We start from the raw sequence: 22,546 nt of genomic DNA on the forward strand, positions 1-22,546 counted from the left end.
CTTTCCCAAGCCACAAGCAGGAAGCTGGATGGGAAGTTGAGGCTTCCAGGATTAGAACCAGCACCCATATGGGATCCTGGTAAGTTCAAGGACAGAACTTTAGCTGCTAGGCCATCGCATTAGGGCTGGGATCTATAACCTTTAACTACAGGTGTTCTCACTTAGCTTTTTTTTTTTTAAAGATTATTTTTATTACAAAGTCAGATATACAGAGAGGAGGAGAGACAGAGAGCAAGATCTTTTGTCCGATGATTCACTCCCCAGGTGACCGCAATGGCCGCTGCTGTGCCGATCCGGAGCCAGGAGCTTCCTCCAGGTCTCCCACGTTGGGACAGAGTCCCAAGGCCTTGGGCCATCCTCAACTGCTTTCCCAGGCCACAAGCAGGGAGCTGGATGGGATGTGGAGCTGCCGGGGTTAGAACCGGCGCCCATATGGGATCCCGCCATATTCGAGGTGAGGACTTCAGCCGCTAGGCCACGCCACTGCGCCCCTCACTTAGCTTTTTCAATGCTACCTTGGTGGGGCCATTGCTGATTGGATTGGGGTCCTCTCTCAGGGAGGGATTGGACTTTGGAGGGGATCCAGCTGTCTCACAGCACTTCCCAGCTAGGAAGAGATCATAATTGTTCTGCTCTTGAGATGAGTGAAGATGCAAAATGGAAAAATACATGAAATGAAGCAAGATGGCATAGGCTTTCCTGAGCACAGCTGTCTCTGCCAGCATTTCCCTATGTAGATCTGCTCCGGCTTTTTACAATTAGATGCAATACTAAAACAGGGCTACGTGCATGCCAATAGTTCTGTAGAATGGACTCCTTGTAGTCTTGTATAGTTTTATAATTTTCTGTAGTTCTAGCTTTCCTTTTAAAATGGCTGACTGGTCTGTCAACAGACTTACACATTCTTTTTTTTTTTAATGTATCTATTTTTATTGGAAAGTCAATATACAGAGAGAAGAGACAGAGAAAGATCTTCCTTTTGTTGATGTACTCCCCAAATCGGCCACAACAGCCGGAGCTAAACTGATCCAAAGCCAGGAGCCAGGAGCTTCTTCTGGGTCTCCCATGAGGGTACTGGGTCTCAAGGTTTTGGGCTGTCCTCCACTGCTTTCCCAGGTCACCAGCAGTGAGCTGGAAGGGAAGCAGAGCCACTAGGATCAGAGCCTGTGCCCATAGTGGATCCTGGGCATACAAGGCGAGGACTTTAGGCACTAGGCTACTGTGCCAGGTCCAAAAAATTCTTCTGTGATTATTCTTAACTTTCAGAAAAAAACTTGCAGTACCATTTTTCACTTGCAGTGAAAAAGGAAACACACACCTGGAACGGGTGATGTCAGGAGGAGGAATCTCTGGAAACAAGCTGTGGCCAAGCTCTACCATCAGGGAGCAGGTGGGATACAAGCTTCCCATTCTGTGAACACGCCAGGTGAGCTGGACCCTTGAAGAGACTGCTTGTAATTAAAGGAATTCACAACACAAATGTATTAATGCTCTCTCCAGCTCGCCACTTAGGATTTATACAAGGTTAATTAAGAGCCTCTTAGGTGAAGATTCCATTCAGGATGTGAGGTCCAGGCATCAACATCACAAAGAAACTTTCTCCTTCCCCCAAAGGTATTCCTGCCCCACACCACACCTCACAGGTAGCAAACCTCTCCCCATCCAAGCTGTGAGATCAGTTCTTCCAACAGCCAAGTGCGAGTGTGTGTGAGTAGTTTTGTTAACAGACTTTTAAAATAGATTTTTCTTTCTTTTTTTTTTTTTTGTATTTTTATTGTTATTATTCTTTTCTATGATACGGTTCTGTGGGTCCAGGGGTTCCCCCCTCCCCATCCCCTTATGCCCTCCTCATTTTCATCCCCTGCCATTTTCTCCAAATATCACAGGGGTTTATAATCACAAGTTTTAACATTTTGCTCTTTAAGTATATCATTCCATTGTAGGTATGAGCAAAGACAATCTATTCAGTCCGGTGGTTTCTAAAAAAGAATGTGGCTGCTACGGCTAGAGCTGAGCCAATTCAAAGCCAGGAGCTTACTCCTAGTCTCCCCGGCAGGTGTGCAGGTCCCAAGGCTTTGGTCCATCCTCTACTGCTTTCACAAGCCACAATCATGGAGTTGAATGAGAAGCAGAGCACCCACCATGCGATCCTGGTGTAGGCAAGGTGAGAATTTAGCCACCAGGCTGTGATGCCAGACCCTTAGGTAACTTTTCTCAGAAGTCTTTGCTTACACCTATACATTGTAAAATGCTACATATTTCTTCCTCCAATAGTTGATGGTTTGTGGGTGCATATGTAATCCTTGAGCTACATAGAGCTGATTTTTGTAAAAAGAGATGAGGATCTTGTTTCTTTTACAAGCTGAGATCCAATTGTCCCAACAAAATTTGTTGAAAAGCCCGACCTTTTTCCCTAGGTTCTTTTCTTTTATTATTATTATTATTATTATTATTATTATTATTATTACCACTTTATGATACAATTCCATAGGCTCCTGGCATTTCCCTTATCCCCTCCCCAAATCCCTCGTCCCCATCTAGTTCCTCTATATCATTACTAAAATATAGTTCTTCATACTCAGTCATATGTCCATCATTGCGGGCATGGACAATGGCAGAGAGTCCAGAATCCTATTGTCAAGATATAGTAAACAGTTTCATTGGGAGTCCATCTTTGTCTGGAAGTAGAAATGCATACTACATGTGTCCTCACATCTGGATATGTTAGTCTCCATTTCACAGCTACTATACATCCCCTTAAATGAGAAGTCATGATACAAAATCAACAATAGAAAGAAAAATAGAAATTTACAATGCCATGAAGTTAAATGACATGTTACTAGATATGACAGTCTCCATTACACAGCTACTATACATCCCCTTAAATGAAGAGCCACAAAACAAAATCAACATCCGGGAGAAAAATGAAATTAACAGCACTAAGAAGTTAAATAACATGCTACTAAATGACTAACGTGTAGCTGAAGAGATGAAAATCAAGAACCTTCTTGAAGAAAATGATGCCACTGCATGATTTATGAGTCATTGAATGACTTAATCAGAAGAAAGTGTTTTGAAGAGATGAAACTAACAGAAAGCAACAAAATCTATGCGATATAGTTTCCACTGATTTTTGTTGGTGAAGTGTGTCTCTTCTAGACAATAAACAGATGGGTTTTATTTTTAATCCAGTCTGCTAATCTATGACGTTTGATTGAGCTTAAGCCATTTACATTCAGGGTTAATATGTATGGGTGGTACTTTGGTCCTGTCATTTTAGGAATGAGTTGTTCATTGGTTTAGTCCTTTGTTGTCGTTTTACTGGGATGTTCTTCCCATTTGCCCTTGGTTTTGGTAGGTGCTATTCCTCTTCTCTGTCAAGAGAACTTCAAGTATCATTTGTAGGGCAGGTTTGGAAGAGGCAAATTCTTTTAACTTTTCTTTACTGTGGAAGAATTTTATTTCATTTTCAAAGACAAAGGAAAGCTTTGCTGAATATGTTATCCTAAGTCGACAATTTCTTTCTTTCAGAATCTGGAATATGTCAGTCCATTCTCTTCTTGCCTGCAGAGTTTTCTGTGAGAGATCTCCTGTGAGTTTAATTGGCATTCATTTATATGTCAATTGATTTTTTTTCACGTGCACATTTCAGGATCTTTTCCTTGTGTTCAATTGAAGAGAGCTTGATGATCATATGTCGTGGTGAAGATTGCTTTTGATCAAGCCTGTTGGGAGTTCTGTGCCCCTCCTGGATCTTGTTTCCTAAGTCTTTCTCCAGATTAGGGAAATTTTCCTTTATTATTCCATTAAATACATTTGCTAACTCAGCTTCTCTTTCTGCACCTTCTGGGACTCCCATAACTCTTATATTTGGCCTCTTAATAGTGTCTTTCAATTCTTAAATACTTTTTTCAATGCTTGAATACTTTTTTAATACTTGAATACTTTTTGCAGTAGTATTAGTTAGCTGTACATGTGTGGGCTCACTGCTGTTACTTCTCTTCTGTTTCAATGATCATCTTCTCTGCTTTTGTACCAGTACCAGACTGTTTTGATCCCCATTGGCCTGTAGTATCTTGTGAAATCTTCAAGATAGTTTTGGCTATCTGTAGCCTTTTGTGATTCCAGATAAATTTTTCTAGCTCTGAGAAGAATATTGCTGAAATTTTGATTGGGATCATATCGAAACTGTATATTACTTTGGTTAAGTAGATGTTTTGATGATGTTTATTCTATGCATCCAGGAACATGGAAAATTTCTCACTCATTTAATGTTCTATTTATTCCTTTAATGTTTTGTAATTCTCATCATGTAAGTCTGTCATAGCCTGGGTTAGGTTTATTCTAAGGTACTTACGGCTCTTCCCTATTTTGAATGGCACTCTTCCTACAACTTCTTTCTCCCCAATGAAGTCATTTGCATATACCAAAGCAAATGATTAATATTCATTGACTTCATTCCCTGCTACGTTGCCTAACCCTCTTTTGAATTCCAGAAGTCTCTTTTTGAATCTTTTGGCTCTCCTATATATATACAATAAAATCAACTGCAGAGGGCTAATTTTACTTCCTAGTTTCCAATTTGAATTACTTTTTTTTTTTCTTGCACAATAACTCCAGCTAGGACTTTAATGTGTTGAACAACAAAGGTGAAAGCTGATGGCCCTGTCTAGTTCCAGATCTTAATTCAGTATAATCCGGGCATTGAGTTTTCTCTACATTGCTTTGATTATTTTATGGAATGTTCTTTCTATGGCTACTTCACTTAACATTTTTAGCATAAAGTGATGTTAGATTTAATCAAATGCCTTCTCTGCATCTATTGAGATAATCATATGGTTTTTACGCATTTTGTTGATGTGATACATCACATTTATTAATTTGCTTATGAGAAACCATCCCTGAAGACCAAGGATGAATCCCACCTGGTCTGGATAGATGATCTGCTGATGGATTTGATCGGCTTTTGAAACACAACAATTAAGGATACTTTCATGAAAGCCTCTATTGAATATTTTGAAATTATTATCAGTACATACAGTTGCAAAAGATATATTATTTTAGGTCCATTGACTTTGGGTTTCTAATTTTTAAACTAACTGAAGCAATAGGAGTAAAGGCTAATGTGATCATGGCAAGTTTGCATCCGTGCTGAGAGGTAGAGTAACATCTAGAGTGCCAACAAACACAACTTTTCAACTCACTCCAGCCAGATAGATTCAACACAGGTGGCCCTGGGGAGGCTCTGGGCTGTATCCATGTCCATAGATCTCACATTGTTTCCTTCAGATCCCAAGTATTCCATGAAGCTGCTTCAAAACTTTTGTTAATGTTCATTAAAAATCATTTTGAAGAGTCATATTCACGTGGCTGGTGTTGTGTTGTCATGGGTCAGTCATCAGTTGCAATGCCAGTATCCCATTGCCAAGTGCTGGTTCCAGCTCAGGTTATTCCACTAAACATCTGGTTTCCTACTAATGCTCCTGGGAAGGCAGTGGAAGATGGCCCTAGTTACTTAACACCTGCACCCTCATCGTACACGCAGATGAAACTCCTGATTTCAACTGGGCCCGACCTCAGCCCTTTCTGCTATTTGTGAAGTAAATCAATGGATGGAAGATTCCTTGTCTATAATCTGCCTTCCAAACAAACAAATAAATCCTATCTTATGCATACTTGCTTTTGACCTGAAACAAAAAATTACTTCTGGCTAACATATATAAAACGCCATCGATACTTTATTTTAAATCATTTTCCACTGTCAGGCCTCTGAATTTGGAAGCAAAATTATATTAAATATTTGCCATTTTTTATCAGCATGCAAGAGTCTTATAAAGTTACTGTTATTTATTATTTGCCAATCTGCAGAAACTTTCCTCATTTTAATCCAAGTCTAAGCTTACACCTTAAATCAAAGCAAAACAGAAGAACACCAACACCCAAGGATTGTTACAGGCATTGTGGCATAGCACGTTAAACTGTACCCTGCAAAGCACACATTTCTTATGGGCACCAGTTCACATCCTGGCTGCACCACTAACAATCCAGCTCTGTGCTAATGGCCTGAGAAAAGCAGTAGAAAAAGTTCCAAGTGCTTGGGGCCCTGCCACCCACGTGGGAAGCCCAAGCAAAGCTCCTTACCCCTTGCTTCAACCTGCCTCAGCCCTGGGCCTTGCGGCTAATTGGGGAGTGAATCAGCAGATGGGCGATCCCTCTCTCTGTACACACACACACACATCTATATATATAAACTTTGACTTTTAAATAAATAAGTAAATATTTTTAATTGCTTTTCATAGGTATAGTTGCTAGAATAGCACAACGTTTTTACCTTCTGAGATAATATTACACAATGAAGAGTTCTAAGCCTTACTAAGTAGCTGAAGCATTTCTCAAGGGATCTCTTCCTTAGAACTTTAACATTTTCTGAGTGAAATACTGTTCATTAAAATTAATAACTGCAGTTTTATACGTGGATATTTTATGTTATACAGAAAAGTATAAAATGTGAAGTTACTTCTGAAAGTAGTGCTAATTACATATAATTGATGCACTTAAATACGCTCTGTCTACACAGTGTTGGCTTTTCTAAGGTAATTATAGTAATGGACTCCAGAACTTACTTTAGCATGCTAAAAGTCATGGTTTATGAGGAGCAACATATTCCAAGTATATCAAATGAAATAGTGACCACAACTATTTTCTGAAAGAAAAGCACATTAGTGCACATCTGCCCTTGTAACTCAACTGCATCATCCGGTGTCTTTTGAACATTTTGATAAACTATGAATGGTTTTATCTTATATAAGTACATGCTATGTTTACATGTAGTATTTTTTGAAAGGATGTTTCTGTTTGAAAGGCAGAGATGCAAGAGAGAGAGAGAGAGAGAGAGAGAGAGAGACTAAAAGAGATCTGCCATCAATTGGCTACTCCCTAACTGGTCCCACCAGCCAGGATTGGACCACACTGAAGACAGGAGCCAGGAACACCATGCTGGTCTCCCATGTGGGTGGCAGGGACCCAAGCACTTGGCTGTCTTCCACTGCTTTCCCAGCTCGTTAACCCAGAGTGGATTTGAAGTGGTTCCCGTATATTTTAAACTGATTCCTATATATATATTTTGCAGTGTCAAAGGTGACAGCTTAATCAATGTTGGCCTAATGCCCTGTGCCATGGTGCTGGCCCTGCTATAGTGATTTTTTACTGTGTTTAAAAGGAAAGATGGGGTTGGCACTGTGGTGCAGTTAGATAACCTCCTGGTTGGGGCAACTATGTCCTATATTGGAGAGCCGCATAAAGGGCTTGTGGTTATGTTTCCTTGCTGCCTCTTTCTGTTGCTATGTCTTTTAAATAAATGAAGCTTTAACAAGCAAAATGAGATGAAACCAATTTTTAGTCTCGGGATGCAAAATAGTTCTCATTCATTTGAAATATTTTGAATGTCCAATAGAGATACGCCTTTGAAATATAAAATTTAAAAAGGAAGATTTTAGAAGTATTTTTGCCAAACAGTCAAGTTTTACAACAAATAAGGAAGAGATCTGCTTATTTCTTTCAACTAAGTGTTTGCTAATTAAAGAATTCTCGCATCTGTTCTTCAATGGATGCAACTTAGAAATTAAAACGATTTCTTATTCTTTAAAATTTCATGCTTGCAGACCAAACATGTCACTCGTGTGTTCCAGATAACAACTTGATTTCATTGTACATCCACACTTGGGATCTGTGTGAAGAATTAACCTTTATGAAGTTTGTTGTTATTGTTGTTGGAAAGTCAGATATACAGAGAGGAAAAGATGTTCAATCCACTGGTTCACTCCCCAGGTGGCCACAACAGCCAGAGCTGAGCTGATCTGAAGCCAGGAGCCAGGAGCTTCCTCCAGATTTCCCATGTGGATTCAGGGTCCCAAGGCTTTGGGCTATCCTCGACTGCTTTCTCACACCACAAGCAGGGAGGTGGATAGGAAGCAGGACCGCTGGGATTAGAACCGTTGCCCATACGGGATCCCGGCATGTGCATGGCCAGGACTTCAGCGACTAAGTTAATCCACCCTAACATAAGAAGTCTTGAAAGTATTACTGATGGTGTGGGTGAAAAATGGCTCCAAGTGGTCAAAACATTCTCATTAGAAAAGTCTGTGTTTCCGTAGGTTGATCCGGGGTGAGTCTCGCAGACCTCGCCTTCCTCCTTGGATTCATAAGGGCCGCTCGGTCACTGTTGCTCTGCAGGATGAAGCAGGAACGTGCTTCTGAGGCAGGCAACTGCCAGTCAGGATTCTTAACAGACTGAACTGAAATTTACCCAAATATCCCCCACTAACAGGTTTTTACTTAAAAGGAATTCCCCAGATAAAGTAGGCACTAGACTGTCATTTGGTGTGGTGGTTGGGATGGCTGCAGCTTGTATCAGTATGCCTTGGAACAAATCCTGGCTCTACTCTGGATTTCAGATCCTGCTAACAAATACCCTGGCAGAAACCAGTGATGGCTCCCTCAGCTGGGATTTGGATTGATTTCCTGGTGTTAATTTCTAGACTGAAGACTCAGATCTAATTCCCAATTCCTGGCTTTAGCCTGACACAGCTCCAACTACTGTATTTGAAGAAAGTCTCTCTCTCTCGCTCTTGCTCTCTTTTTCTCTCTTTGCCTGTGAAAGGAAGAAACAGAGAGAGGGAAAGAAAGAAAAAAGGAAAGAAGGAAATCGGATCTTATATTGATAAAAGATTCCATTTCGCATCCAAAACACTGATTTTATTCTGTCAAGGACTTTCATTTGTTCTCATTGGTTCACTTTGATTTTTTATGTTTGATGACTAACATGTTATATTTGTATGTTTTGATATCAAGCTTCTTCCTAGATTTTCATTTGAAAATCGGTAGGAGGAAAGCTGCAAAACCAATAGAGCAAACGGAAGTCAAGGCCCCCTAACTGCAGTTGAGCTACTTGACTGATGGAGAAAGCAAACCCCAGCACAGTTACAGGAGTGCCTGGAGCTCGTGGCTAAAGAGCACACCCATTTCAATCTATAGTCTTCATTTTCCCAAATCGAAATTGTGTTATTTCAGATAATGTTGAGACTGGCTGTTGCATTAGATAAAAGTGGTAGAATACCTACAAGATCAGACACACACACCAAACAAGCAATATCACTGGGAAATATTTAATTCTATATTCATTATTCTTCATTTTCTCAGGGAAGTTATGCTGTAGATTGTTTATTAGTCTTACTGCATTACATATAGATAGATAGATGGATAGATAGATATACAGTATTTATTTACTTATTTACTTATGTGTTTGAAAGGGAGACTAACAGAGGGCAAGAGAAAGATCTTGCATCCCTGGGTTCACTCACCAAATGCCTGCAACAGCCAGGTGAGACTAGATTGAAGGTAGGAACCAGAATTTTTATCCTGGTCTCCATGTGTGTGGCACAGGCCCAAGTACCTTGGCAGCCACCTGTTCCCCCTTGGATTTGCAGGCAGTTCTAAGGGCTCCCAACCATGAAGGGATCTCAACAGACTTCCAATCCTGCATCCTAAGACCTGCCCCTGCTTGTCAGAATTCAGACAGTTAAGGCAGTACATCACAGGGGTATATAACACAGATGGAAAGGCAATGGATACTTCTTAATTCTTGAGCGGACAGACAGTGATGAGAAGATTTAATCTTGAAAGCGGGTGTTTATCATGAGAAACTGTTGCTCGTGGATTTTATAAATTATGCAGTAAAGGATTTTATAAATTGTTGAAACAATTGACTCATTTTAGTGTTACAAATCAGTTATCAGAGTCTGTGTTCCTGATCTTCCAAAATGTCATTCATATTATAAAATAGTTGGCTCATCATTGTGATGTTACTCAATATCTGGGTCTGCTTTGCTGACATAATTCTGAAACCAATGTCCTTTTTATTCCCTCATAAATTTTTTACTCTTCATTTAATCATGGGGAGCTTTTTTTTAAAAAAAGACTGATTTATTTTTACTTGAAAGGTAGATTTTTATTGAGAGAGGAGATAAAACAAGATCTTTCATCTTCTGGTACACTCCCCAAATGGTCACAATGACCAGAGCTGAGCTAATCTACAGCCACGAACTAAGAGCTTCTTCCTTCCAAGTTGTCCACATAGGCTACACCCATGTGGAGTCATCCTCCACTGCTTTCCCAGGCCACAAGAAGGGAATTCAATTGGAACTGGAGCAATTGGACAAGGGCTGGTACCCTTAAAGGATGTTAGTGCTTTCAGGCATGCAATTAGCCACAGGCTCCAAAATCTTTGGGTGTTTTATAGCAAACTCCCAGTAACTATCTGTGAATATTGATAAATACACATAAAAGCTCTTTTTATTGGTATCTCACCATGCACAATTATTGTTAAATCTAATTATGAAAGCAGGCAGCCCACGTTGATGCCAAAAGTATCTGAAAGAGTTAACTCTGTTGTTGAGTACTCCATCACTTTTCAAAAAAGGCAAAAAATACTTGTATTATTTCCCCAAATAAATATGTTTTAGCCTAGCTTTATCTCATTATTTCAGTCCTCCAGGCTATTCTACTCTTGAGTTCTTGTTAATCTACTCAACTGGGATGTTGCATATCCTGAATATCTTACTCATCCCTTTGCTTCCAAGAGAAATTTTCCACTGGTTCTCTTCTTCCTTCTCTAAAAAGATAGCTCTTTGACCCATTCTTAGGCCCACCTTCTTTTCATTTCTTAGCTGGAACAGGAAAAAGGCAAGGCAAGGAATGAAACTGCCCAGGCTGTTGAGGCCATCTGGGGACTGAATCAGTGGATGGAAGAGGTTTCCTTCTTGCTGTCTCTTAATCTCTCCCTGCACTCTTTCTACCTCTTGTATCCATCTTAAAAAACAAAACAAAACAAAACAAAACACCCAAAGACAGTGCTCTGAAGCTGGTAGTTTGCACACACACACACACACACACACACACACACACACACACTGATTTTGCCAGCATTTTAATTGTTAACATTTTTATATTAGTCTTCTGGATTGGCTCTTGATGAACAGAACCCTGAAACTCATCAGCATCCTGGAATCCATCCAACTGTCTCCATCCTTTAAAATGTTTATATTAGATATTTTACATTTATATTTCATCATAATTTAAACTTGTTTATTGCAGCCCATACCTTTACATGCATCTCATGGAATTTTTGTGCCAAGGTTGTGCAACAGCTTCTATTTATTGAGTACCCTGAGTAGCAACCATGTTAAGGCCTAATCTGCCATTGTCTTAGCATGAATGCTCTCGGGTACACTTGAGAGTGACTCATTTCATGCTGAAATAATGAGACCTCAAAGGCAAAGGGTTTTTCTGAAGTGACTCAGAGACTAATCCATGCTTGCTGGCTCCAAATCCCGTGCTCTGGATGAGCACATGTGTATTGGAAGTCCCATATTCACAGAAGTTTGGAGGATCGTTGTGATTGTCCAGAAAACAGTAAGCTAATGTCCCCACCTGCCGCACAACACAGTAACTTTAGCCTGCAGATGTCCAGCAGATGCCACAGCTGGATAGAAACAAGCCAATTGACCCTCCTTATTCAAGTAATACTTAGCTTTGAAAGAGACTGGCTTATTACCCAAGGTGCTCCTCTGCAGTTGTTATTGTATTGATTTCATCCAAACAAAATAGTATTTTTAAAACTGAAGAGAAATACAAATATATCCTATAATAATATTTGTGTTCTTTGAAAATGTTAATTATGGGGCCTGACTCAGTAGGCTAGTGGCTGAAGTCCTCACCTTGCACTCACCGGGATCCCATACGGGTGCTGGTTCTAATCTTGACAACCCCGCTTCCCATCCAGCTCCTTGCTTTTGGCCTGGGAAAGAAATCGAGGATGGCCCAAAACCTTGGGACCCTGCACCTGCATGGGAGACCTTGAGGAGGCTCCTGGCTTCAGATTGCCTCATCCCCATCCGATGCGGTCACTTGGGGAGTAAATCATCGGCTGGAAGCTCTTCCACTCTGTCTCTCCTCCTCTCTGTATATCTAACATTTATCCTGCTGTGTCTTTGATCTTTGGCTTGTTTTTAGCATGTCCAGCCCAGGAATCATCTGACTGTTGCATGCCAAATGAACATTCTGCCACCCAGAAGACTTCAGGAGTGAACCTGAGTGCAACCCCAGTGGCTGAAAGTGAAACACCATGAAGCCTTGGAAAAGGCGATGAACATCTGGGCCAGGCTCCCTGGAGCCCCGGGAGCCTGGGAGCCCTGGGACGATGGGACTACAGATGGCTCACTGCACCCTAGCTACTAAAGCTTTGAAGGTCACACCTGCAGTTACGTCACACACTTACATTTTATTGCTCTAAATAACTTGCCCTCCTGTCCTGCAATGATTTTAATTTTGGGGAATCCAGAAGGACTATTCCATGAATATATTATGAGAAAATATGTGTTTCAAGATTTTAGCGTTCCTTTCAGAAATGTTTATATGCCCAAACATCTCATGAATGTATGAGCTTGTTTTAAAAAGTCCATGGAAAATGGCGTTACAAGCATTTTGGTGCAAAAGGTTTGAAATCTGTAAAAGTCATTCATGGTGTGCGTTTTTCCATGAACTTTTTCAATACTCACCGATGAAGACTCCCCAGAGATGGGGTGTAATCTTACCACGGAGATCAAGGACTTTTCATTTGAGAAGTTACAGAATTATCAGGAAAGGGAATCACGTTCACAGAGGTTACTGTGGAACACACGATAATTGTAACATGCCCACGTTATGTGCTGATATTTTTACCTAATGCAGTGTTAAACTTGTGGAAAAATAATCAAAATATTGATATTAAACAAGATGGGCATGAAGGGAGATGGCTAATTGTACAGCAAGCAGACATATCTGGAAGGACGCAGGGCCTGTTCTGAGTGAGCCACTTAAGGCTCCTTCTGGAGAGGTGGAAAAAGTGCCTCTCTCTATAGTCCAGGAGCAAGCTACACCTGTGCTCACACCTCCTCAGTACCAAGGCTGCCTTTCCCCAAAGGTCCACAAGTGCCTCTGGCCTCTGCTGCTGGACAGCGGGCATCCCAGAGAACTTACCAGCAGCCAAACCCCAAGTCCAGACTCCTAGCGCCAAGCCACCAAGCAATCATCCCATAGACAAGACAGTTCTGAGGATGGCTCTTCGAGAGGCAGCAGGTGGGGAGGGCGGGGTGAAGTCGGTTCCACGGAATGTGACCCACACAGCTACGGCCCATGCTCAGTGCACCTCTCATTGGTGTGATGAGGTGGCTGGGACATTCATGCTAACTCATGCTTTCTCTGCGCTGTGTGAAAGCCACCTCTCCCAGGAAGGCCCATGCCTTCACCCACACCATCTGCAGTATGGAACTATTTCACAAGTCCTGTGATGAAACAGATGCAAACCTAAACGTAATGTGAATTTTACCTCACTGTAGACACCATTATTGCCACATCATGTCATTTCAATACAACTAACATGGATTGAACACTTGGTATTTGTGAATCTCAGGGCCAGGCAAGGTTAATGAGCACAGCAAGTAATGCTTACCATTGATTGTTCTTGGTAAGGTCAGACAGAGTCTAAGTATAAGAAAGACCCCGGAAAAGTGGAAGACCCCAAAGAGTGGGTGTGTATCACTGCTTAGGGGATTCCTCAGAGGCTAGACCAAGGAAATGAACTGAATTGAACCCTGAGCAGTAACAGAAAAACTTACACTAGAAACAACATTTGAGAAGCTGTACTCTGAGAAGCAGCGAAGAACAAGTGTTTGTAGAATGATCAGAGGTTACTGTGCTTAAAGATCTTTCTGGAATAATATCCGGAAGCTCAAGGTGTGGACTGTGGTTACATCAACTGATGACAAGTGTGTGCAGAACAATCAGAGGTTAGTGTGCATAAAATATCTTTCTAGAGTAATAGCAGGAAGCTGAAGACATGGATTATGGTTACATCAATTGATGAGTAATATATGTGTAGATGAGTCACATGCTTATTTAAAACATCAACATTTTGTGATTTTCTTTTAGCAAATAACAGAAATAAATATATCTTTCCATATGGATAAGCCCTCTGCAAACAGAGTTTTAGGTCTAAGTTAATGAAATGACAATAATCATTAACATCACATAAGCAGTTACAGATTATTCCAATTGCATTCTGAGGAAATGAGCTCTTTCTCTGGTGAGCAGAATGACATTTGGTCATTTCGCTTTGACCGTTAAAGCAGCTATAGCCGATCAAAGTTCACATCATGACATTTCCAGAGGGAAAAAGATCTGATGTGATAGTTCCAAATGCATAATTTTATCCCAAAGATGTAACTCTGGCTTCACAGTGATCGATTGATGGTGTTCTCAGTTATCTATGATAGATTAGCAAAAACGAAATAGTAAGCATCAAAATATGGTTAAAAATAACAGGTGTGGGCCCGTCGCAGTGGCCTAGCTGCTAAAGTCCTCGCATTGTATGTGCAGGCATCCCCTACAGGCACTGGTTGTAATTCTGGCTGCTCTGCTTCCCATCCAGCTCCCTGCTTGTGGCCTGGGAAAGCAGCTGAGGATGGCCCAAAGCCTTGGGACCCTGCACCCATGTGGGAGATCCAGAGGAAGCTCCTGGCTTCTGGCTTCGGATTGGCTCAGTTCAGGCCATTGCGGTCACTTGGGGAGTGAGTCATTGGAAGATCTTCCTCTCTGTCTATCCTTCCCTTTGTATATCTGACTTTACAGTAAAAACAAATAAATCTTTTTTTAAAGACTTCTAAATTTTTATTGGAAAGGCAGATATACGGAGAGGAAGATCTTCCATCCAATGATTCACTCCCCAAGTGACCGCAACGGCTGGTGCTGTGCCATTCCGAAGCCAGGAGCTAGAAACCTCCTTCAGGTCTCCCACGCGGATGCAGGGTCCCAAGGCTTTGGAATTTCTGCAGAAGGAGGTGATTTCATACACGTGGAGATTTTCTGTTGGGGATAATGTTCCAGGTAATGGGAAGCATGCCAATGGCCCTGGGCTATGCTTTCCCCAGAATCTTTTTAAAATATCAGGCAGACCAGACACAGACAGTCTACCAGTCTTTAAGGTCTTCATCCTCTCATAAAACCTGTATGGTTGGAGTGCAAAGAAATATCTTCATTGCTGAAAAGAAAATAGTCTAGAGCCCGGTAGAGTAGCCTAGTGACTAAAGCCCTTGCCCTGCCTGAGCCGGGATCCCATATGAGTGCCAGTTCATGTCCCAGTTGTCCTGATTCTCATCCAGCTCTCTGCTTGTGGCCCGCGAAAGCAATCAAGAACAAAGCCTCAGGACCCTGAACCTACGTGGGAGACCAGAGTGAGCTCCTGGCTCCTGGCTTCAGATTGGCTCAGTTCCAGTCATTGTGGGCACTTAAGGAGTGGACCAGCAGATGAAAGATCTTTCTCTCTGTCTCTGTGTAAATCTGAGTTTCCAATAAAAAATAAATAAATCTTTTAAAAAGAAAAAAAAAATGGTGTCTTCTTCAGGCTATCAACTATTGTCCCCAATCATTTCACCCTGATGGAAAAAAAGCAAACCTGTTTTGTAAACAAGTGGGAAATGATATCGAAAATGCTTTTCTCAGAGAAAGTAACAGCAAAGATAATTAGGTCTTCTTTATTGCCTTAACCAAACAACTTCTGGTACAGTGACCTGTGTACACGGCAGGCAAATTTGCTTTGTAACAAATGCACCATGGCACTGAAGAGACCAACGCTGTCCTTCCAGTATGTGGAGGACGTTCGATGACCTACAAATGCCTCAGGGACTCACAGAATGTGTCACTTTGAAAACTTAGTTGCCATGAGTATTTGCTTCCACTCTGAATCCTGTTAGGAACACAGCAATGGGTCAACAGTACACTGACGTGACACTTTCCATTTCATTTTTCCATTTTCACCTTTGATGAACTTGGGATTTTGTGAAGCATATTGGGCAAGAGAACTGCTCTGTTGGGAACTCAAGCTCACATTCAGGAAGCTTTCAAATGAGGACTGTTAACCAGCAGTAGGCAACTGCCTGGGTTGCATTGCACCGGGGGAAGTGTTACATTACTAGAAGAAAAGCAGCCAGTTGTTGGCAGGCATCCTGGGTCTGGTTAATGTCAAATTTGTGTTAGCTTTATCAGTGTGCCAGCATGATTGTACATTCAATTTTTTAAAGATGTGTGGGGGGCAGATGCCAGCATGTCAACAGATGGGGTCTGGGAACCCACAAGTGAATGTGCATGGGCCCTGGATAGGCAGGAAGGGTCCCAGACTGGTATAACACATTGCCAGAGGACCAGGCTTGAGGATCTACATGCTGGCAGGCTTGGGGCAATATGGATTGCTCAAGGAAGCAAGTCTGTGGGTGTGTGGGAGGGACGGCTATCAAGGGAGCATGTGAGAGTTGAGGAGTGACTTCTGGCGCACTCACTAACTGGGCTGCTATACTTGCAGGTAAATGAGGAGACTGAGGCCAGGTGGTTTGGAGGAGGGAAAGCAGAGGACCTTTGGGGCAAAACAAATACACCCACCCATAGGGGAGACCTAAGCTAAGCTTGTTGGTGTCAACCACCGCCTACAAGCACACACACAAAAGCCATGGCTGGGAGCCTGGCGCGACTTGACCACAGGACCCACAAATGAGAGTTGGTCCAGGGTGTGGACCACGTCAGGCTGGGCCATGACACTAGCCAGTACATGAGAGAGCTGTGTCTGGGGGATCATGGGCTCACCCCTGTAGGACTGCCATATCAGCTGGTTTGCTCTAGGGCTGGGCGTGGTGATGGGCTGAACTAGGCATGACTATTAGAACTCACCAACACCCATGGATACTGGAGTTGGGAACAAACCAGGCTGGTCCATGTTTTACACCAATGGACATAACCAGGAATCAGATGTAGGGCAGGCCGGGCTGGAAAATCCACCAGAACAAATAAAGGCCAAGACTGGAGAGCAGACTATGCTGGGAAAGGGTCTAGCACCCACTGGCACACATGAGATCTGGATCTTGGAGTGGGCCTGGTGGGGGAACTTGAGGAACTCCCCTGGCAGGCCATCACTCCTGCTGGTGATTACGTGAGGCAAGGCTGAGTGTGGGCCAGGCCAGGCAAGGCTGCTTCACTTGTTGGTAGCCGTGTGAGTTGACTTTGGGGGATGCAGCCTGGATAGGACCGGGCCAAACCATAGAATACTGGCATGAACAAGACTCACAATGAGGTGCAGGAAATGCAGGGCTAGGCTAGGCTAGGCTATCACATCTGCCCGTTTGCATAAACGCAAAGGATGGAAACACGATGGGCAGGGCTTGGCTTCAGCACCCACCCGTGAGATATGGAACTGCAGGTGGGCCAGGCCAGGCTGCGACATGTGATAGCAAAGGCCAAAATGGGAGATGGGCTATGCCAGGCTGGGTCAGAGTATCTATCAGCACACACAAGATCTGTGGGGGCAGGCCTGGTTGCGGAGCCAAGCAGATGCCCAGGCTGGACTGCAGTTTCCACAAGTGAGCATGAGAGCCGGAATGGGGGTGGCAAACTGGGCTGGACATGGCCGCAGCATCCCTCACTATGGATGTGGACTGGCTGTGGGGTGTGCCAGACTTGGCCAGACTCCAGGAGCTACTGATGTTCAAAAGAACCAACGTAGGTACAGGACAGGCTGAGCTAGGTCTCTACACCCGCTGGACCACATGAGAGCTGGGTCTGGGGGTGAACCAGGTAGGGCTGAACTGTAACACCCAACAATAAGAGCCAGAATGGGTGTGGTATCATCAGGCAAGGCTGCTGTACCTGCCCAGACAGGAGGTGGACCAGGTCAGGTTAGGACAAGAACCTACTGGTATGCGCAAAATCTGCCTCTGAAAGGTGACCTGATGGAGGAGCTTTGGGAACAACTTTGTCAGAATATAGTCACTGCAAGTGAGTGCAAGAACTAAGGCTGTGAGCAGTCCTGTCCAAGCCAGGTTATAGTACCATCTGGCATACATGTGGGTCATGTCTGGGGGTGTGCCAGGCTGGGCCAGTTCACAGCATGCAGAGGCAGATGTGAGAAAAAAAGACAGGGTGCCAGGACTTGCGAGATTGGGCTGCAACACCAGCCAGTTCACATGAGGGCCAGGACCTGGGGCTGACCAGGTTGGGCTAGGCTGCAGCATTTACCAGCATGAGCTGGAATTGGGGACTATGTTGCAAACCAGGCTGTAGCATCTGCTGGTGAACACCTAAGCAAAATGAGCCATGCTGGTGTGGGCCACAGCAGCACAGGTAAGACCTGGAATAGGGTGAGTGCCCAGCAGGGGAGCTATGGGTGTTCCCCTGTTAGACCATTTTCCTGCTGGTAAGCAGGCCAGCCTGGAAAGAGCTACAAAGCCAGTTGGCCTGCATGTGAGCTGGGTTAGAGAGAGACAGGCTGGGCAAAGCAACTATATATCTACTGTGCATGCATGACCTAGAATACGTGCAGGCTGGTTGGACATTTCTGCATACTGGCTAGCAAATGCAGAGACCGGAGGCAAGCCAAGAGCACAGAACCACCTGGAAAGTACAAGATCCAGGGCTGTGAGTGGGCCTAGTAAGGAAACTCTGGGCACTCCTTGATATGTTGCAGTTCCCACCAGTGAGCATGGGAACCAGGGCTGGGGATGGCCGTGGCAGGACAGGTAGTGATACCAGTCATCGTGAATGTGGGCTGGATAGTGGAGTAGGTTAAGCTGAGCTAGGTACTGATGCTCACTGATGTGTACAGGAGCTTAATGTGATGTGGTACAGACTGCACTGGTTTGCTGCTCATACTGCCATGCATAGGAACTGGGGCTAGGAGCAGGACTGGTGGTATTTTTGGAGGTTGCTCTGACTGGGCTGCAGTTCCTGCTGGTGTGTGTGAGGGCCAAGTGTATGGTGAGCAGGGTTAGGCTGGGCTGCAGCATCCACTGTTTGCATATTACATGGAACTGGAGACAGAACTGCCCAGGTGACTGCAGCCATCTTTGTGTGTAGGCCGATGTGGTTGGTGGACTGAGCTGGACCTCCAGCTAGCTGGCACACATGAGAGTCAGCTTTGGGTCTGCTCTGGCAAGGTTTCTTTGGGGACTCCTGCAACTGGGGTCACTAGGCTCCAACCATGGGAACTCCAACCAAGGGAAAATCACCGGATCTGTGGTGTGACCATGGAGTGATTGTGTCAGAGTGGGTCTCCACGGTTGCTGAGGCCTGTGCAGTGGTAGATGGCATGCCCAGAGGCACATGAGGGTCATGACAAGCATTTCATTGAGGTCTGCAGAGGACATCTAATACCATGGAGGACGGAACCAATTAGCTCTCATGATCAAGCTTTGACAGTGTACATCTGGACAAATCCAGATTTTGAATTGGACTATGTCAGCCAATGGACCTTGGCAGGATTTCCTCAACTTTGGAACAACAAAATCAACAACATCTTGGAACTGTCAAAACCACTTAAGGCAGTGCCCTCAGAATGTGATCCACATCAGGATGTGATGATATCAAACAGCCGCCATCTCCCATTCCTGGGTACTGATGGCTGCTGGACGCGACCTCACCCCTTCGCTCCCCACTTACCCCAGCCACAGGAAGGAGAAAGGAGATTGAAGGCAGCTGTCTATTTCACTCTCCTTATTCCTTGACCCTCCCCACCCTAAGCAGCGGTTCTCATGGGCATGCATTCCTCTCAACTACGTGAACATCATCAAAGGTAAAATGAATTTATTACTTTTAAGGAATGAAGACTGCTAGTGTCTTCTCCAAATGAGTTTATTTAGCCTTTTGGTACTCGTGTGACTACCACACATGTGTGTGCTTATTGAAAAACAATCCCCTGTAAATGCAAGGACAGCTGAGGAACATTTTTCAGGATTGTGTACCTCAGTACTTCCTTTTGCACCATGATGAGACCCGCTTCCCTGCCCCCCGTCTAGGAAACAACTGGGAAAAGGGAGTAAAACATCCAATGAAAGATCACTTTCTCTCTCTGCCACCACTCCTGCAACTCTGCATTTCAACTAAATGAATCTTTGAAATCTGACACTCAGATACAACATGTAAAAACACCACGCAATCTGAGATGGATATTTGGTGCGGCAGGGAAGCTGTTGTCTGGTACTCATGAAAGCTAACGTAAATTAATGAAAAAATTAAAGGTAATTGGAGCCTCTGCACTTTTTCGGGCTACAGCTTGCTGACAACACACAACCTGAGAGGTAGTGGGTGCTGGCTTCAGTAATGGAGTCCCCACAATCCACAAAAGAGGTCTGGATTACATTTGCAGCTCTTGACTTGGGCTGTTGCAAGTGTTTGGGGAGTGAACTCATATATGTCTAGATCTGTCTCCATCACTCAAATAATAAATAAATGAAAATGTGTAAGCCAAAACACATCTAGCCTTATTTTGTTTGTGGTTGCTGGTGGCACCTTCAAAGAACCCTGTCATGCAGGCAGTACGGTGCCATTTCATTCTTTCTTTGAAAATTTCTATGCACACTAGCTAGCTTTCATAATGTTGCAGAATGTGCTAATATCAACCAAATAAAGAGCAGCTAGAAGGAAATCTTCATGAAAGAGAAATCGAACAACAGCATTTAAATTCGAGGACATGATGGTGGTTTCATTTGTGTGTGATTTTTTTTTTTTAAAGATTGATTTACTTTTATTAGAAAGGCAAACCTACAGAAAGAAGTAGAGTCAGAGAGAATGATGCTCTGTCTGCTGATTCACTCTCTAAGTGGCCACAATGGCTGGTGCTAAACCGATCCAAAGTCAAGAACCTGGAACTTCTTCTGGGTCTTCCATGCCAGTGTGGGCTCCCACGGCTTGGGCTATCCTCTACTGGTTTCCCAGGTCACAAGCAAAGGGCTGGATGGGAAGTAGAGCAGCTGGGACATATACTGGCATCCATATTGAATCCTGGTGGATGCAAGGCAAGGACTTTAGCCACTAGGCTATTGAGCTGGACCCTGCATGTTTTTAAACATCACAGCTGGTAAGCAACGAATTACGTGGCTTCCTTTCCAGAACCGGCTGCTGACAAAGAGTTGAGTAAACAAGACTGTCTTCATGGAAAGACTCGGAAAAGGAGCAAAACATGATCAGTTGCAAATGTTTGTTGTATTTTTGGAAACTCAGTCACGTCAACAAGCTGCAACTTTTTGAAAGATTATGATTTTGCGTCGAATCTCACAGCCAATCCATTTCGAAGTGAGTTGAAAACCTTCAGTCTGAGTACACAGTTGCTCTTAAAATTACCTCTCAGCAACTTGTGACCATAACGAAGACTGGTTAGCAACAGAGCCATTAGTCACCATTCGCTGATTAAATTCCATAAGTAGAATCAAGGCTAGTGACAGACTATGTTTTCTTGTCACCAGCTGCTTCATATATTTTTTGCAATATATATTTTAAGATTTATGTATTTATTTGAAAGGCAGAGTTACAGAGAGAGGAAGATGAAAAAACACAGTAAGAGAAATCCCCCATCCACTGGTGCAAACCCCCAGCTGACCACGATGGTCACTCAAAGACCAGACAGAAACCAGTAGCCTCAATCTCCATTTAGGGCTCCCACACAAAGGCAGGGTTCCAGGCACTGGACCATCATCTGCTGCTTTCCCAGGCAATATGGAAAGGGAGTTGGATCGGAAGTGGAACATCTAGGACCAAAGCCGGGACTGACATGGGATGCCAATGTTGCAGGTGGAAGCTTTACCCACTAGGCACCTGTGCCAGTTCAGAGATATCATAATTAACCTTTCTATCCATTTACCTTTCCAGGAGTTTTCCAGTTAAGCACACTGATTTCAGCAAATATCACCTGTTGTGATATTTGTGTTTCTTGATTATATATTGAAGTACACCAAAAGGGGCTACAAACCCTACTGTTAGATTAATATGACATACATGCAGGTCTGCAATGTCTATTATCAAAGTCCACTGAGGTTTTGGTGGGTTGAAGGGGCAGAGGTTCATGCCATCCCGAGCTCCACTTTGTAATTTGCATAACCACCCTGGTCTTTTCCCTGCCAGAAGACATTATTGACAGAGGATGCTATGCCCATGATCTTTCTAGGTCCCCTCTACGAATTTTAGTATTGTTCCCCTTCACTCCAAGCCACACCAACAGAGGCTAGAGTTGAGAGTGTCATAGGATGAAAATGTTGTTTGAACATGTTCTTGAACTACTTTGGATGATGGTAGTATAAGCAAAAATATAGGGTCTTTGTGAAAGGGCCTTAAAGGGTTGTTAATTTCTTTGGCAACAGAGTTGTTCACTCTAAGGTGAGAGCCTACCAGTACAGCTACTAGTGTTGTCCAAACAGTGTGGTGTTGGGGCCAGTGCCAAGGTTCAGTCCTCCACCAAGCAGGACCAGCATTCCATCTGGGCATACCAGTTTGTGTCCCAGCTGCTCTACTTCCCATCCAGCTCTCTACTTAGGGCCTGGGAAAGCAGTGGGATGGCCCAGAGCCTTAGGACCCTGCACCCTCATGGGAAATCCTTGAGAAAGTCCTGTCTCCCAGTTTCAGATAGCTCAGCTCTGGCTGT

This window comes from Ochotona princeps, chromosome 20 (assembly GCF_030435755.1).
Source record: "Ochotona princeps isolate mOchPri1 chromosome 20, mOchPri1.hap1, whole genome shotgun sequence".
Lineage (NCBI taxonomy): Eukaryota > Metazoa > Chordata > Mammalia > Lagomorpha > Ochotonidae > Ochotona > Ochotona princeps.